The sequence below is a fragment of the Arachis hypogaea genome, chromosome 14 (genome assembly GCF_003086295.3).
Source record: "Arachis hypogaea cultivar Tifrunner chromosome 14, arahy.Tifrunner.gnm2.J5K5, whole genome shotgun sequence".
Lineage (NCBI taxonomy): Eukaryota > Viridiplantae > Streptophyta > Magnoliopsida > Fabales > Fabaceae > Arachis > Arachis hypogaea.
In genome coordinates this window covers 5,979,911-5,998,111 of record NC_092049.1, presented here as the reverse complement: position 1 = coordinate 5,998,111, position 18,201 = coordinate 5,979,911, and the positions used below count along the sequence as shown (strand labels likewise).

The following is an 18,201-nucleotide window of genomic DNA, read 5'->3' as shown; positions in this document are numbered from 1 at the left end:
AGGATTATTATACGTGTTGAGATAAGAATAGAATAGTTTTCTAGGGTAGCTCTAGCCTCTAGGGTTGGATAAGAATAGTTGAGTTTTATTATGCTCAAGTTATATCCAAATTGAAGAATAGTAAAAAGAATGAGGACCCTACACATGTGATATACAGTATAATTCTTATTGATTGAGATTTGAGAAACAGTCATGCTTTTTTTGGCGTTGCCATTTGCCAATCGCTTCTTCGTTCAGACATTTCACTATTTGACAAAATCAGTGTCACCCCTCAATTCATTCATCAACTTCATATTTTACCTCAAATGTTGGAGGGAAAAAAGTAAAAAAAAATAAAAAAATAAAAAAATAAAAATAAAAAACAGCTCACATACAAAATCTTAAATACCTATTCACTTCGTTACAAATAATTATCTAAAAAGTTAAAATATATAAATTAAGAAAAATAATAAATAAAATTTGATAATGTTTAAAATTAGAATTCAGCTAGAGAATCAGTTTTTTCCAGCTTATATTAGTTAAGTTTTGAAACAAAAATTGTTCTAAAGTTTAGATAATTAATTTTTAAAATTAATTTTCTATAATTGTTAAAATTATTAAGATATGAAGTATCTTTAAATAATTCAATATATATAATTAATTAATAATTATTTAATTAAGAGTGTTATTTAAAAAAATAATCAATTTGATATATATATATATATATATATATATATATATATATATATATGGGAAGTTCTCTGGTGGCTAAAATTGTGGTGGCTAAAGGTGACTTTTGTTGACTAACAAATACTTTGTTGACATATGGTGGTGTTGGGTAATGCAAGAGAAGTGTTAGGTCAAGGACAAAAGGATAAATGCATGCTCAAAAACTATTTTTTGTTCATGTGAGTCATTAATTCATTATTGAATCATGGCTCTTGTTTTAATTAATTTTGTTTATTTCTTTAAAATTGTATAATAATATGTAATTTGCGTTTATTTAAATACAAAAAATTATTTGAAATTATATTTAAATTAAGGTTTAATTATTTTGTTAGTTCCTATAAATTTGCGAAATTTTTAATTAGGTCCTTGTACTTTTTTTCCTTTTAATTGAGTTTTTATACCAAAACTTTTTTTTAATTGGATTCCTATACTTTTTTTCTTTTATTTGGGTCCCTGCATGAACTTTTTTTTTAGTTGGATCCCTATAAAATTAAGTTAATTACTGCTAAGAGAGATCTAATTTAAAAAAAAATTGGTGTAGGGATTTAATTAAAAGAAAAAAAAAGTATAGAAACTTAATTGAAAATTTTACAAAATTATTAAAACTAACAGAGTAATTAAATCTTAAATTAAATATTATTTTAAAATTTTAAATTTATTTTAAATATAATCAGTTAGGTGTAGTTTGAACATATATAATTTAAATTTTAGCATTTATATTTAGAATTATATTTTATTAATTTAAATTAAATAGTGTATTATTTTAAATTATAAGTTAGTATATGTAAATTATATTAATTAGTTTATTATTAATTTTAGGGATAACTAATTAAAAATAAATTCTGAAAAAATTATTTCTATTAAACATGAAAATTCGACCATTAATTTTTTTATGAAATATTCAAAATGTAACCTAAATCATAGTAGTTTTTTTTTAATATTTTCTATATGATTAAACTATAAAACCAAAAAAAAGTTTATTTTTAAAAGTTCATTAAATTAATAAATTAAAAGTTTATATTTAATAATATATAATAGATTAAATATTATAATTTTATAACAAGCTAAGTTCGATGTCAAATGAGATAAAAATAAAAATAATAGAAAATAACTATAAATAAAATATTACATCTTAAAAAATAATTGAGATAATTAAATACATGGTTGTAAAATTCTCTAAAGTATAAGTTAAAAATGTTATAAAAAATTTTTAGGCAACTAAAAATTAAAAACTTATCACTTTATCGATTTTTTTAAAAATAAATAGATAATTTTTTGATACTTTTATTTTATGGCACCAATAGAAAAATAATTAATTTAAATTTTTGTTGACAAAATCTTAAATGAAGGTGAATATCAAATTTTTATTTACTTAGAAAATATTTTATTCTAATATAGTTATAATTTAAATAAATTGGTAGATAACTGATATTAATCATGCATTACATAAATAATAAATAAATTAAAATATTTTAAATATATTATTAAAATAGTTTAAATTTATTATATATTATTAAATATAAAATTTTAACCTATTAATTTAATGAACTTTTAAAAATAAACTTTTTTTGGTTTTTTAGTTTAATCATATAGAAAATATTAAAAAAAACCTACTATGGTTTAGGTTACATCTTGAATATTTCATAAAAAAAATTAACGGTAGCATTTTCATGCTCAATAGAAATAATTTTTTCAGAGTTTAATTTTAATTAGTTACCCTTAAAATTAATAATAAATTAATTAATATAATTTACATATACTAACTTATAATTTAAAATTATATACTATTTAATTTTAATTAATAAATATAATTCTAAATATAAATGCTAAAATTAAATTATATATATTCAAACTACATTTAACTGATTATATTTAAAATAAATTTAAAATTTTAAAATAATATTTAATTTAAGGTTTAATTACTCTGTTGGTTTCTATAGTTTTACAAAATTTTTAATTAGGTCTTTATACTTTTTTTTTTCCTTTTAATTAGGTCTCTGTACTAATTTTTTTTAATTATATATTTTTTGGCAGTAATTGACTTAATTTTATAGGGATCTAACTAAAAAAAATGGTGCAAGGACCCAAATAAAAGAAAAAAAGTGTAGAGATCCAATTAAAAAAAATTTGGTGTAAGAACTCAATTAAAAAAAAAAATACAAAGACCTAATTAAAAATTTTGCAAAATTATAGGGACTAGCTAACAAAATGATTAAATCTTAATTTAAATATAATTTCAAATAGTTTTTTGTATTATTTTTAAATGAACGTACATTACATATCATTATACAATTTTAAAAAAATAAACAAAATTGATCAAAACAAGGGCCATGATTCAATAATGAATTAATGATCTACATGAACAAAAAACAGTTTTTGGACATACACTTATTCTTTTGCCCTTGGTCTTAACACTTTTCTTACATTACCTAACACCACTAGGTGTCAACAAAATATTTGTTGGTCAACAATAAGTCACCTTTAGCCACCACAATTTTAGCCACCAGAGACCTTCCCTATATATATATATATATATATATATATATAAATGGATAGACATTTTAAATTTTCTTAAATATTTAGATAGAAATTTTGAAATAGATATGGTCATATGGATAAGTGCATATGTAATTAGTAACTATCACACAATCACATCATCAACAATAATGTTGTATGTAAGGAAAGAAAAGTAATGGTACTTTGATGTTAGTAATAGACAAATCATTACAAAATGTTGAAGTTTTTGAAATGAGATAAATAAATTGAAGGCAAATTGCGTGGTTCCTATAATTTTAATGCCGAAGTTATTTTTTATAGTAAATTTTAAATATTAAAAATTATTTATTTTTATATTTTTAATTTAAATATTAATTTTTATTTTTTTTAGTAAATTAGGCAAGTATATATAAGTAGTTAGGTACCATAGCATAGCGTGCATCTAAATTGAAACGGATGATTATTTACTAATTCTTATTTTTATTTCCTGAAAAATGAATATAATTGTTTTATTTTAGAAAAAAATTATAGTAGGAAACCTGTTACTTCTCCGGAAATTGGAGATTAATAATTCGAGAGAATTCAGAAGGGGAAAAAAAAATGTGAGATGTGTTGTTGAATCCACCATGTATATATATACGTACAAGTTTGTTTAAAACCCCTATCTTCACCATCATGAAATTAAATTATCGTCATCATAATATGACATAATAGCTAACTTGAGAGGATACAACGGGTGAGTTGTGTCTATCAGCACCTCAATAATAGGCATGTAGGAGAAAAGTAATAACATTGCAAATTATTATTTTTATGGTGTTATTGTTTTAACAAATTAATCCCACAAGAAATCCAAATGAACTCGCCATATATTTATATTCACAAAGAGCCAACATATATATATATATATATGAATACATTCAAAAAATGTTAAAACATCTTCCTTAATTAAGTGATTTTTCTCTCTGTGGAGTACAGCAAAACAATTATCCAAGAAAAAGTAACAAATCCCTTAGTCGGTAGCTCTGTGCCTTTTTCCTTGTTTCCCTTTTAAATAGCTATCAAGTGGCTCAAATCATTTTTATATAAATGAATGTACAAAGTACAATGCATTTTTATAATACTTTTATTATATATTGCTTTTGCATTATTATCATTAAAGTTTAATTTTGATATACTACTGATAATATAAAATAGTTTATATAATTATATAATTATATCTGTTTTTTTTTTTAGTAATTATTCACACAGTTAATAATATAAAAAATATTTATTTTTGCTAATGTAATGTTATGTTATTAGATACATATTCACAGTACATTAAAATTAAATTTTTATTATTCTTTAATAAAATCTATATTTATATAACTTTTAAAATAAAAAATTGAATTAAATATAATTAACAATCATACTACATAAATACTAAAAATTAGCTTTAACCTTTTTTTCTATTAGAAAAATTTTGTATACTTAATATTTATATGATCTTATATTTAGAGGGTATATTATTATGGAATATTGTAAAACTTTAAAACAGCACAAAAAATAAAAATTTAATTCAATTTCCAAAACCTATCAATTTAGTATATAGATTTTATAGAATAAAATTTAAAAATAATATAGAAAAAAAATAATAAAAAATAAATCTGAATAATAATAATAATAATAATAATATGCATTGTTTATGAAAAAGATTTTATTATTCTATTATAATAAATTTAATTATTTTATGTAAAGTGAAAATTTATACGGTTGTCTTTATATGAAGTTAATAACTAAAAATTGTTATATAATTCAATATGTTTAACTAAATTATTACGTAATAATTTTAACTATTAATTTTACGTAAAAATAACTACAGGTAAATTTTTATATTTTTGTAAAATATTTAAAGTAAATATTTTAATAAAAATATATAACAACTAATTTAATACTAATTTTTAGTATTCATATAGAATGTTTTGTATAACTAAATATTTATATAAACTTTTTTATAATTTTAATTCATAAATTATTTTTCTTTTTGGCAACCATTGTTTAATGAATTGATCTTTTTTCGAAGATGCTTCCATTATATAGAGATATTACTGTTGATCACATGCAAATGCGTTCAACTACCAAGTACCAACCGACTAAATTGCTGTCCAGCTCTTGCAAGCAAACTAGCCAGCTTGGAGAAGCACATGTGTCTTTCCATCATTTTTTATTTGAGAAATGTTAGGGCCAGCAATTTTTGTAATTTGTAGCCATCAAATAGCTATTAAAATAGTTTTAATAGTGTAAGATTGGTGTAAAATTTCATCCAATGACTTACTTTTCTTTTATAGTTACACGCTGGTCAGAATTTAATAAAATTGCTGCTCCTAGACTTTTCCTTTTTATTTTTGATAATGTACAACGCATTATTACTAATGACGCATTTTCTAATGTAATAAATAATTTTTCCATTTTTGATATTATTGCGTAAGCATCATCATGCATGGTTGAATCTCACCCATCAATAATATCTCTATTTAAACCTGTGGGCTTTAATTTAACCATTGAATATCGGTGCATATATTTGGGGTTTCTTATGAAAGATACTCCCATTATCGTTACTAAGTAAATATAATTGAACTCTCTCATCCACCAACATTTCAAAAACAATATATAGAAAACTAATTAAAAAATGTCTCATAAAAATTTAAAAAATTAATTAAAAAAATGTCTCATTAAATCAATTCTAATTTCATCTTAACCCATTAATAATACATAATTAAAAAAACAACCATATACATTTTAATCCTTCTTTTTTATTTTTATCCACACGTGTATCTCTGCCATTCTCACCAACCACCGTTAGAGACACACAGTACCCATTTTTTACGAATGCAGTGTCGCCGACAGACAGAGACTAAAAGATTGAGATTGAAATAAATTTTAGTATTTTGTTTGGTGTAAAGTGGGAGACAGAAATTGAAATAAGAATGAAATTTTATTTTAATTTGTACAAAAGGTAAAATTAGAATTAATTAATTGAAATGAAGATATTTTAGGTATAAAATATTATTAAAGTTTCAGTCTCTATCTGTAAAAATTTTAGTTCCTGTATCCTTATTTTTTGAAGGTACTAAAATACTGAAATTTTAGGGACAGAGACAAATTTTAGTACCAGTTTCTAAACCAACAAACATGATACTAAGTCTCGGTCTCTCCGTCTCTGTCTCAATACCTCAAAACAAACGCTACCTAAGTTTCGGATATTTTTATCAATTTTGGATTTTTTTTCTTGATTTTAAATTTTTTTTTACTAATTTTGGATGTTTTTTTTCTTAAATTTTAGATTTTTTTGTTTTAAATATTTTTTTTGGGTTTTAGAAGATTTTTTTAATAATTTTAGATGTTTCTTATTTAATTTTTGAACGTTCTTTTTTTAATAGTTTTTTGATGTTTTATTTTGATGTTAGGTTTTATAATTCTTAAAATGATTTGAATATTTATTTTTGTTAGGTTTTGAATGTTTCTTTTTAATACTTTTTGGATATTTTTTTTATTAGAAAATTTTTAAATAATTTTAGAAATAATTTTAGAATTTTAAAATGAATATTAGAAATTTTAAAATAATTTTAAATATTTTTTATTAAAATTTTAGATGTTTTATATGATAGTTTGAATTAATATTTTCTTTAAAAAAAAGTCAATTATATTGTCTATAATTAACTACATCTCTAATTAATTATCTAACGGGATTAAAAAACAAAATTTTACTAATTGATCACTTCGCATAAAGTGATCCATTAACAAAACTTGTGTTAGTTAAGTTTAATATTAATATATATATATATATATATATATATATATATATATATATATATATATATATATATATTTGAAACTCAATATGAATATTCATATATATGCTTTTGAACATGAATGGGAATGCGAGAAGATTAGGGTTTGAGTAGTTATATATTTTGGTACGTAATTTCTTTTATACGTCATATAAGTTTGAAACTTCTTAATTTCTTTTGTTAAGTGTATATTAGTATTCAATTATTTAAAAAAAAATGTTATTTTTTAATAAAGTTAGACGTCTAAATTTTTTAAATAAAATTTTATATACGTACTGTTATTCTATTGTTACCATCGTCGTCTTCTTTTTTTACATACTTCTTTTTTTAACGTTGTCTTTGTCATTGCCGTTACCTCTTTTTTTTTATTGTTATTGTTTAATTTTTTTTTCTTTTTATGTTTTCCTCTTCTTTTTTTTATATAGGTTCAGCAAAAATACTAAATATAAAAATTTTGATGCACAATACATCAATTTTGATATACATCATAAAAAATTAATGCATAATATAAATAAAATTATGTGTTATTTATATTTTATGTAAAAATTTATGTATTATATCTATAAATTAAATTTATGTACTATACGCAAAATTTTTTGTGCTGCGTATAATAATTTATGTGATGTATAACTAAATTTTTGTACTTTGTAATAAAATTTTTTGAGTTAATAAAAAAAGTCAGTATTAAATACAAACAAATAATAAATTACAAATGTTATGCCAAAATATTAAACAATGTATTCAAAATTTTCTAAAAACAACTTATTATTTTTATTTTTTAAAAATATTTTACTAAAACTTAATTGATTAATTTTAAAATTTTATCAAGTAATTAAAATTACTGACATGATATTATTAAAAAAATATCGTTTAAATTTAATATAAAAAATTAGTATCAATTTTTATATAATAAAAATGAATTGATTATGCATTTTCTAATATAATAAATAATTTTGTATTTTTTGATATTATTGCATAAGCATCATCATGCATGGTTGAATCTCATCAATCAAAAATATCTCTATTTATACCTGTGGGCTTTAATTTAACCATTGAATATTGGTGCATATATTTTGGGTTTCTTCTCCCGGTTTTGTCCGCAACATTCTTATCATCTTATGATTACGAAAGATATTTCTATTATCGTTAAGTAAACTAGAAAAGTTCGATATATGATTGAACTCCCTCATCCACCAACATTTCAAAAATTCCATCGGTTGATCATTTCGCATACAGTGATCCATTGAAAAAACATGGATTAATTAATTAATCTTGTTGAATTGGCTTGAAATTGAACTAAGTCTAATATATATTTGGAACTCAATACGAATATTCATGACTATGGTTTTGAACATGAATGGGGTTCGAGAAGATTCGGGTTTGAATAGTTATATATTTGGTATTTCTTTTAAACGTCATGTAAGTTGTAGTAACTCGATAATTTCTTTTGTTGAGTTTATATTAGTATTCAATTATCTTTAAAAAAATATTATTTTTATTAATAAAATTAGGTTTTCTTTAAAGAATTAAATTTTTAATAATCAAATTTTTAAGGGGATGCTTCCATAAAGATGCATAAAACGTCTTTTTGTAAAGATATTTACGTGTCGCATTATTATTGGACGTATTAATGAACCGGTTATTTTTGAATTTCTTAACAAATTAGAATAAAACCGATTTTTTAATAATAATAACAATAAACCCAATTTTTTTAGGGATTTAATTGTATTTTTAAATTTTTAGGGATTTAAATGTCCGAAAAACAAAAAGTCAGTGATATAACTGTCTTTTTATAAAAAAATTTAAAGATATTTAGTTTATATGGTATAATTTGATCAGATTAAATTGGGTCTAATAATTATAATGCAAACAATTGAGTTTATTATTGTTGCTATAATAAATTGATTTTGTTCTGGTTTATAATAAAAAATAAATTATTAACCGGTTTAATAAAAATGTCCAATAATAACATAACATGTGTGAACGTCTTTAAAAAAAGACATTTTTAATATTTTTATTAAAGTGGTCGCTAATCTTTAAATGCTTGTTTAACTTCTTTTTCTTTTTTTTTTCTTTATTTTCCTTCTTTATTTTTTTCATCTTTTTTTATTATTATTATCTTTTTTTTCTTATATATTTTCAGTAAAGATATTAAGTACAAAAATTTTGATATACAGTATATAAATTTTGGTTTGCAATATAAAAAAATTAGTGCACAACATAAATTTTTTTTTGTACTATATCAATAAATTATTTTATTATATGCAAAAATTATGTGCTATATCTATAAATTTATATACTATGTACAAAATTTTTTGTATTGCGTGTAAAAATTTATGTGATGTGTAATAAATTTATGTGTTTTGTAATAAAATTTTTATGATAAAAAAGTAGGAAGACAAAAAAATATGGACGAACACGATTTTTTTTTTTAATCAGGTTTGTACTAATTTAATTGAATTTAGCTACTAAAACCACTTGTATATTTAATATCACCGTATTTTTATTTCTCTTTCTAGCTGCCCCTAAATAATGTAGCTAGGTGGTTACTAATAGCCAGTATATATGTTATACTATTGATATTTTCCAATTAATTGGATCACTAATTGATTAATCCACTCTACCATCTAACATTTTTAGCTAATTAATCATTTGTGATGGATTCATCATTATTAAAACCATAGCTTTCTTCTAAACTACATATTGGACATGTCACATGTTCCATTAGGACGTTAAAATGGACCAAATTCATCGGGTTAGTTTGTTTACTTATTTTTTTTTTTGTTCCCACGGCATTCCTCAACCCGATAGGTCAAGGACTAATCCGTCGCGGTACTGAGCTCCATTTAAGGGTTTGCCGTTGGCCAATGAGTTGCTGCATGCACAAGGCGGGATTCGAACCCCCGACACTTGCTTAAGCGGACTAGTGAGCTAACCACTAGACCAACCCAACTTGGTTGTTTGCTTACTTATTTAAATAGGTAGATTTTGTCTTTAAAATTAAGCCTATTTAAATTTCGGGCTAAATAGGCTGAGCCCGATTAATCCACAAAAAATGACAGTTAAACAAACTAGCCTGCGGGTTAAATGGGTGACCCATTTAAATTTTTTTTTTTTTACATTTTTTTAAAAAAAACAGCACTTTTAATTGATATTTTTTCGATCCGATCCGAAAATCCGACCCATCAACAAAAAATATTTTTAAAAGATTTTTGACCTAAAAATAATATTTTTTGTCAAAATATTTTTTAAAAAATAAAACAAAAGGATAAACGGACTGGCTCGTTTAATTCATGAACTGACCATAAACGGTCCGAATTAAAAAATTATGGTCCACGAATAAAGTAGACTTAAACGGTCCAAGCCCATTTAATCCATAGGTTTAATGAGCCAAACCTAACCGTTTGATAGCCTATCTTCCATCTATAGATTATTACCTGGATATATATATATATATATATATATATATATATATATATATATATATATATATATATATATATATATATATATATATAATTACCTTTCACAATACAAACCTAATTAATATATGATGTAGTCTTGTAACTAAATTAATTAAAATATTTTGGTTATTTAACAACAATATTATTGAATTTGTCAGCACATGATTAAACCCGTTAATGCATGTAAATGTGACACGGTGGCAGACCTACCTAACAATAATAAGAAGTTACGTACTCTTTGTTAGTTTGTAATAATAATAGTAAGAAAATGATTATAACTAGTCGCACGTAGTAGATAGTAACTAAAACCAGAGGGGAAGGTAAATAAATGGAATTGAAGGAGCGAAGCAAAATAAAAGTATCCCTAATAAGTCCAAGATTCCATTGGCATATATGTGTTCACACTCACTATGGAAGATGCTTCTTCCACCCCCCATTTCACACACAGATCTATGTGATGTGAGACCAAATCAAGTGACTTAGTTCATCAATTGGGTCCTACACGCTGCAAATGACTAAGATCGTGACAACATTATAATTTTAATTTGGTCAACAAAGCCCACCTCTTCAGCTGCCATGCAAAATTATGTATGCACACATGTTAAAGCAAAATATTTTACGATAATATTTTAAAAAATATATAATTTAAATTTATTTTATTTAATATTTATTAATTATAATAATAATTAATAAATATTAAATAAAATAAATTTTAACTATTTATTATTATTTTTTTATTAAATATTTTCGAATATTCCACCCAATTTAATTAGAGATAAACGTTCAAAATTAAAAAAGAGAATGTTTAAAAAATTAGTAATATTTTTATTAAAATTTGGCCAACAATTAACTAGTAAAAAAATGAGTAATTTTATACCATTAAAAATACTAATAATGACTAATTAATAGTTATAAATTACAAAATTTACTGGTCCTAACACTTCTCATTAAAAAATATAAACAATTTTATTAAGAAAATACTCGCATACACTTCTTTATTAGTTGTTAAATATCTGATAATAAAATTAAAAAAAGGAGATCGATCCTATCCTAGTTGCCAAATCATCCATGAGGAATTTTTAAAAAAAAAATAAAAAAAAATTAAAAAATGAGAAAGTCAATTTGCCTAGCTATCACCAAACTTCTCTTTAGCTTGCATCACACAAGTATAAATATCAAAGCCCCCCCACCTCACAAATCTCTCTCATCATTCCATTTTCACAATCTCCATCATAAAAAAAAAAAAAAAAAAACACATAAATATTAAGCATATCCATTTACCTAGCCATAAATACATATTACTAGTGTAGTAGTTGCTGATCATCATATATATTACAGATTATGGGAAACTGCTGCATGGTAGAATCTTCAGTGGAATGGGCAGGATGATTGGGGTTCATTGACAACATCAAGACATGGTAACCTGTATAATTCAAAGAAGAAGAATAATAAGGTGCTTGATGAAGAACAAGATGGTGGGTTGGGAAACGTGGAGAAGAAGAAGCTTCTTGGTGCCTTAAGAGCTTCTTCTGATGAAAATGGAAAAGTCAAGATTATGATTTCCAAGAAGGAGCTTAAGAAGTTGTTGACAGCACCCTCATCATCACAACATCAAGGTTCTTCTTCTTCTTCTTCTTCTTCAGCAGAACAAGTTCTTGCTCGATTGATATATGCAAGAGATCACTATGATCAACATGATCTTCACCATAGGCACTGGAGGCCTGCACTTCAGAGCATTCCTGAAAATTAATTCACTCATTTCCGTGCAGTTTTTTTTTTTTTTTTTTTTTTTGTATAAATTCAATCAATGAATGGCATTATATTTATTTGTTTAATTATTTATTCTCCATGATTTTCAACTCTTATTTGCTTGCTTGTAATATAAATGTTGGGGAATTAATGTCTATTGTACATTATTATTAGTATATTTTTCCATCATGAAAGGCTGATGATGATGAATGAAAGTGATGAATTATTTATTTTATTTTTATTTAATTTGTGTGAAACCGAGATTGTAAACGGAATATTATTTGGCCTTTGAGTATATATTACGGTAGCTAGGTTATCCTTAATTATATTATATATGTTGATTTATTTTTCATGAATCACGACAAGAATTAATAAACTGTCCAGAAGCTACATATATAATATATGGTATTTAATTTATTAACTTTTGCCTTATTTTATATTATGCATTATGCAGGTTTCCAATCTCGGAAGGTGGCTACTATCGCCTACCAAATGCCCATATGCCTTTTCTTTTTCACTTCTTGTTTTAATTTAATAAATAAATATAATAGTATATTCTGTTTTAGCTATGCGCACTACATCACCATATACTTCTATTTGACACCTGATGTTATTGGAAAATTAAACATGTTAGATATATATTAAGATTAATTATTAAAATTAGGTATTATATATATAAATATATATAATTAATTTTTTTAATATATATTTTATACTAATAATTCATTTTAATATAAATTGCATAGTAATTGAGAAATACCTCGATTTGCCAAGACTCTATCTTCAATTCTTAGAACTTCTTCTGTTCCATCTCAACGAAGACAAAATCCATTATTGTCTTGACATATGCCACCGAAACTACAGGAAAATTGGAATGGGAGGTTACTCATTTTGAACTGGGCTTATTGTTTAGATGCTTTCCGCGATTATTTATTTGCTCAGAACTTGGCTCTCTAATATTTATCATTGAATATTAATTTTTGCAAGTTGAAAGTGAACCATATTGTAATTACTTTGTTTAGTACTGTTGGACTTTTTTTCCTCTTTTGTGAGGTTTAAGTTCAATTTTTTTTGGGTATTTTTTTTTTTGTATTTTTGTGTTATTATCCTAATAAAATTTTTTGGGATTATTGAAAGTGAAAGAGAACAGCCATAAAATAAAAAAAAAAAAAGAAAAAATAAAATTTTTATTTTGTGTAGAGTAGTAGATTTTAGACAGTAATTTCTTATTAATTTATTGTTGGATCGTCCTGAAATTTGAACTGCAGTTTTATTTTATCTTATTCTTTATTCTGAACGGTGAAGATTTTGATTGAAGGTTTGTAGAGAGAAAAATCTACTTTGAATAGCAACTCTGCTATTGGGTATTTTTTTATCTTGTTATTCATTTGTAAGCTTTGGTGCTTTAATGTGTTGGCTGGTTGTATGCACAATTTGTGTTTTATTTAAGACTTTTTTATACCTCATATTTGATTATAGTGGAGCCATTTTCTTGGTCTTGGTGACTCGTGATTTTTACCTCTCACATTGAGAGAGTTTTCCATGTTAAAATATCGGTGTATTCTTGTTGTTGTTTTAGTTGATATATTTGTTTACTTATAGTTGTTGTCATATTGTGTTGTGAGTGTTTTTATATTATTCTTGTATTGGATATTTGTGTTGTTTTCGCTACTGGGCTCTTTCATGCTGGTATCAGAGCTTGTTGGTATTTTTCTGAACTTGTGATTTTGTGAATAATGAAAGCTAATACTAATATTAGTAGGATAATCACTTTTAATGGTCCTAATTATGATTTGTGAAAGTCAAAGATGAAAGATTTGCTTTATATTAAGAATTTTCATCAACCAGTTTTTGGTACAAAGATGCTTAATGATAAATCTGATGGTGATTGGACTTTGTTGCATAGACAAGTTTGTGGATATATTAGGCAGTGAGTTGACAATAATGTGTTAAATCATATTATTGGAGAGACACATGCTTGAATCCTTTGGATTAAGCTTGAACAGTTGTATGCTTGAAAAACTGAGAATAACAAAATATTTTGGCTTTGAAATATACAGATGGCCATTAATGACATATCACTTGAATAACTTCTAAAGAATAATGAATCAGTGATCTTCCATGAGTGTCAAATTTGTGAAGAGATTTAAGGTTTGGCACTTCTTGGCTCTTTACCAGATTTGTGGGATATTCTCAAAATTTTATTGTCTAATTTTGCTCCTGATGGTATAATCTCTATGAATTTTGTCAAGAGCAGTGTTTTGAATGAAAAATGAGAAGAAAGTTACAAAATACATCGACTACACATTTAGGTGTTCTGGTTTCTGAGTTTAGGGGAAGAAACAAAAGTCGAGGTCCTAAAAGTAGAGATCAAAGGACAAACAAGTCTCAAGAAAGGTATAAGAATATTGAGTATCATCATTATGGTTAAAAGGGGTATGTGAAGAAATTTTATTGGCAGTTAAAGAAGGAGAAAGACAAGGCAAGCAAAGACGATAGTATAAATAAAAATGATGGTATCAATGAAGACAAAGTCAATGTAACTCATGATGATTTTCTACTTGTTGAGGAGTTTGAATCTCTTAACTTTGTTGATAATAGTATTAGTTAGGTGATTGATAATGATGCTTCTATTCATGTTATATCTAGAAGAGATTTGTTTACGTCTTATACTCCTGATGATTTTGGTGATGTAAAAATGGCTCATCAAGGTATTGTAAAGTATATCAGTGTTGGACAGGTTTGCTTGAAAACCTCCAACGGTACCAAGTTGACTTTGAAGTGCATGAAGCATGTTCCTAATATTCGGTTGAACTTTACTTTCTGTTAATAAGTTGTGTGATAAAAACTTAGATAGCTCATTTTTCGTGATAGTTGGAAGCTCACCAAGGGGTTCCATGGTTGTTGTTAGAGGTACACGACACTCTACTCTTTATTTAACTCAAGTAAAGATTGTGAAAGATGTTGATGATGATGCTATGTTTGTTGATGGAACTGATTTATGGCATAAGAGATTATGTCATATGAGTGAGAAATGCATGAATATGTTGTCCAAAAGAAATCTTCTACCTAGTTACAAAGTTGCTTTACAAAAGTGCATCAATTGCTTTGCTGAAAAACAAAACAGGTTTCTTTCAAGAGCCATCTACCTTTAAATAAGTCGAAGATACTTGACTTGGTGCATTCTGATGTACGTGGGCCGATGAAGACAAGAACACTTGGAGGGTCTATCTATTTTGTAACTTTTATTGATGACCATTCTAGAAAATTATGAATTTACACTTTGAAGTCCAAAAATCAAGTTTTGAATGCGTTCAAGCAATTTCAAGCTTATGTTAAAATAGAAATTGGAAAGAAATTGAAATACATTCGTATTGATAATGGTGGTGAGTGCTCAGGTCCATTTGATACTTATTGTAAAGAGCATGGTATAAGACATCAGAAAACTCTTTCGAAGACTCTTTAGTTGAATGGCTTGGGTGAAAGGATGAACAGAATATTGGTTGAAAGAGTTAGGAGCTTATTGTCACTGTTTGGATTGATAAAATTCTTTTGGGGTGAAGTTTTGAGCACTGCCATTCATGTCTTGAACCGGACACCATGTGTTCTTTTGCAATCTGAAGTGACAAAAAAAGTATGGTCAGGTAAAGATATTTCTTATGATCATTTAGGAGTATTTAGATGCAAAATTTTTGTTCATATTCCCAAAGATCAGTGGCGGAGTTTAAACAAAATTTTGGGGGACCAAAACTTCAATATAAAAATTTAAGATTAAATTCATCTGATGATGCAACTTTTTGAATTTTTGAAGGTTGTATCTCACTTTCTTCGTGATTTATTAAAGTAGAAGAACTATTTATAGGTGTTGATATTGTAGAAGTTATACGTTCTCATTTTTGAATATTAGTCTTTTTCTTAAAAAATGCATCAATTCTTTGATTTTTCATCATTATTTTATATAAAAATTTAAATATATATCCTGTAAAATATATTAAAAAAATTAGAAGGATAAATATTAAAATTTATAATATTTATTAATTTTTTTTATCAATTTGTACAAATACAATAATATCAATACTTATTGAATATTCTAATATTTTTTATCATATGAAAAATTAAATTAAATAAACAGTAATATATAAAATAATATTAAATTAAATAAATAAAAAATACCTAATTTTAAAATGAGAAGCAAAACGTATTTTTATAATGAGAAACAAAGTAGTAAGCATGATGATTTTTGTTAGATAATTTTTTTTGTTAGATGTGTTGTGAAGCCAATAAAGGTCCACTCTAGAAATTATTATGCAATGAAAGCAAGAAGTAGGAATTAAACTTGGATACCCTAAGAACTACTCTTTATTTTTTGAAGAATTACTGCTAATTTTTTTTATAAAAAAATTGGAGGGCCATGGCCCCCATTGCCCTAGTTAAGCTCCGCCACTACCAAAGATGAGATATCCAAGTTTGATGCAAAGATTAGGAAGTGTATTTTTATTGGCTATAGCATGGATGAGTTTGGTTATAGGGTTTGTAATCTTGTTAACAGGAAGGTGATTCGAAGTAGAGATGTTGTCTTTGTTGATGATCAAACATTGAATGATATTGATAATGCAGAGAAGGCAATGGTTCATCCTAGTGATGATTTTTCTGACTTAGATATTACTCCCTCTATGCCTGTGATGAAAGATGGTAGAGTTGAAGTTCACAATAATGAACATGATATAGGTGCAAGTGAAGATGAAACAGTTGATTTGACGCTTGATGAAGTTGGTGATGATGATTATGATGAACAACCAACTTTAAAAATTTTTGCAAATACACTCAGAAGGTCTACAAGTGAGAGAAATCCTTCATCAAGACATTTTTCACATGAGTTTGTCTTGTTGACTGATGGGGGAGAAACTAAATGCTTTAGAAATGCTGTTGAAGATGGAAGCAAAGCTCAATGGCTTGAAGCTATGTAAGAAGAAATGAAGTCCTTAGTTGAGAATGATACCTATCAGTTAGTGAAGCTACTTAAAGGAATGAGAGTTTTGAAGAACAAATGAGTATTTAGAATCAAGAATGAAGAACACAATTCTAAGTTTCGGTATAAAGTTAGATTGGTTGTTAGAGGATTTAGTAAGAAAAAAGGTGTTGATTATGAGGAGATTTTTTCTCCTGTTGTGAGGATGTCATCCATTCGTATTGTACTTGGATTAATAGCTTCTCTTGATTTGGAGATTGAGCAAATGTATGTGAAGACAACTTTTCTTTATGGTGATTTGAATAAAAAAATCTACATAGAGCAATCGAAGGACTTTGTTGTTAAAGGAAAGGAAGGCCTTGTGCGAAAGTTTAAGAAGAGTTTTTATGCGTTAAACCAAGCTCCAAGTCAATGGTACAAGAAATTTGAATCTGTTTTAGGAAAGCATGGTTATCATAAGATAACTTTAGATCATTGTGTATTTGTGCAAAAAAATTTTGATGGTGATTTTATCATTTTTTTTGTTTTATGTGAAAGATATTTTGATTGTAGACAAGAATACTTTGAGGATTAATAAGTTAGAAAAATAGTTGAGCAAGTTTTTTGCTATGAAGGACTTGTGTCCTGCCAAATAGATTTTGAGCATGACTATTACTCGTTATAGAGATTCCAAGAAGCTTTATTTGTCACAAGAGAAATACATAAAGAAGGTACTTCAAAGGTTTGGCAAGAATGATGGCAAATGTGTTGCTAGTTCTTTTACTCCTCATTTTAAGTTGAATACCAAGCAGTGTTCAACCACTGACGAAGAGAAACAAGCAATGGATGAAATTCCTTAGGTCTCAGCGGTTGGAAGCTTGATATATGCTATGGTGTGCACTAGACTAGACATTGCTCATGCGGTTGGTATTGTGAGTCATTTCCTCTCTAATCCAGGTAAAGAACATTGGAATGATGTTAAATGGATTATGAGATATCTCAAAGGTAC

General features: G+C 25.4%; 1 pseudogene; it reads left to right on the top strand.

Annotated features, from left to right (window-relative positions):
- Positions 1–11,685: 11,685 nt before the first annotated feature.
- Positions 11,686–12,485, top strand: LOC112741210 (uncharacterized; annotated as a pseudogene).
- The last annotated feature ends 5,716 nt before the right edge of the window (positions 12,486–18,201 follow it).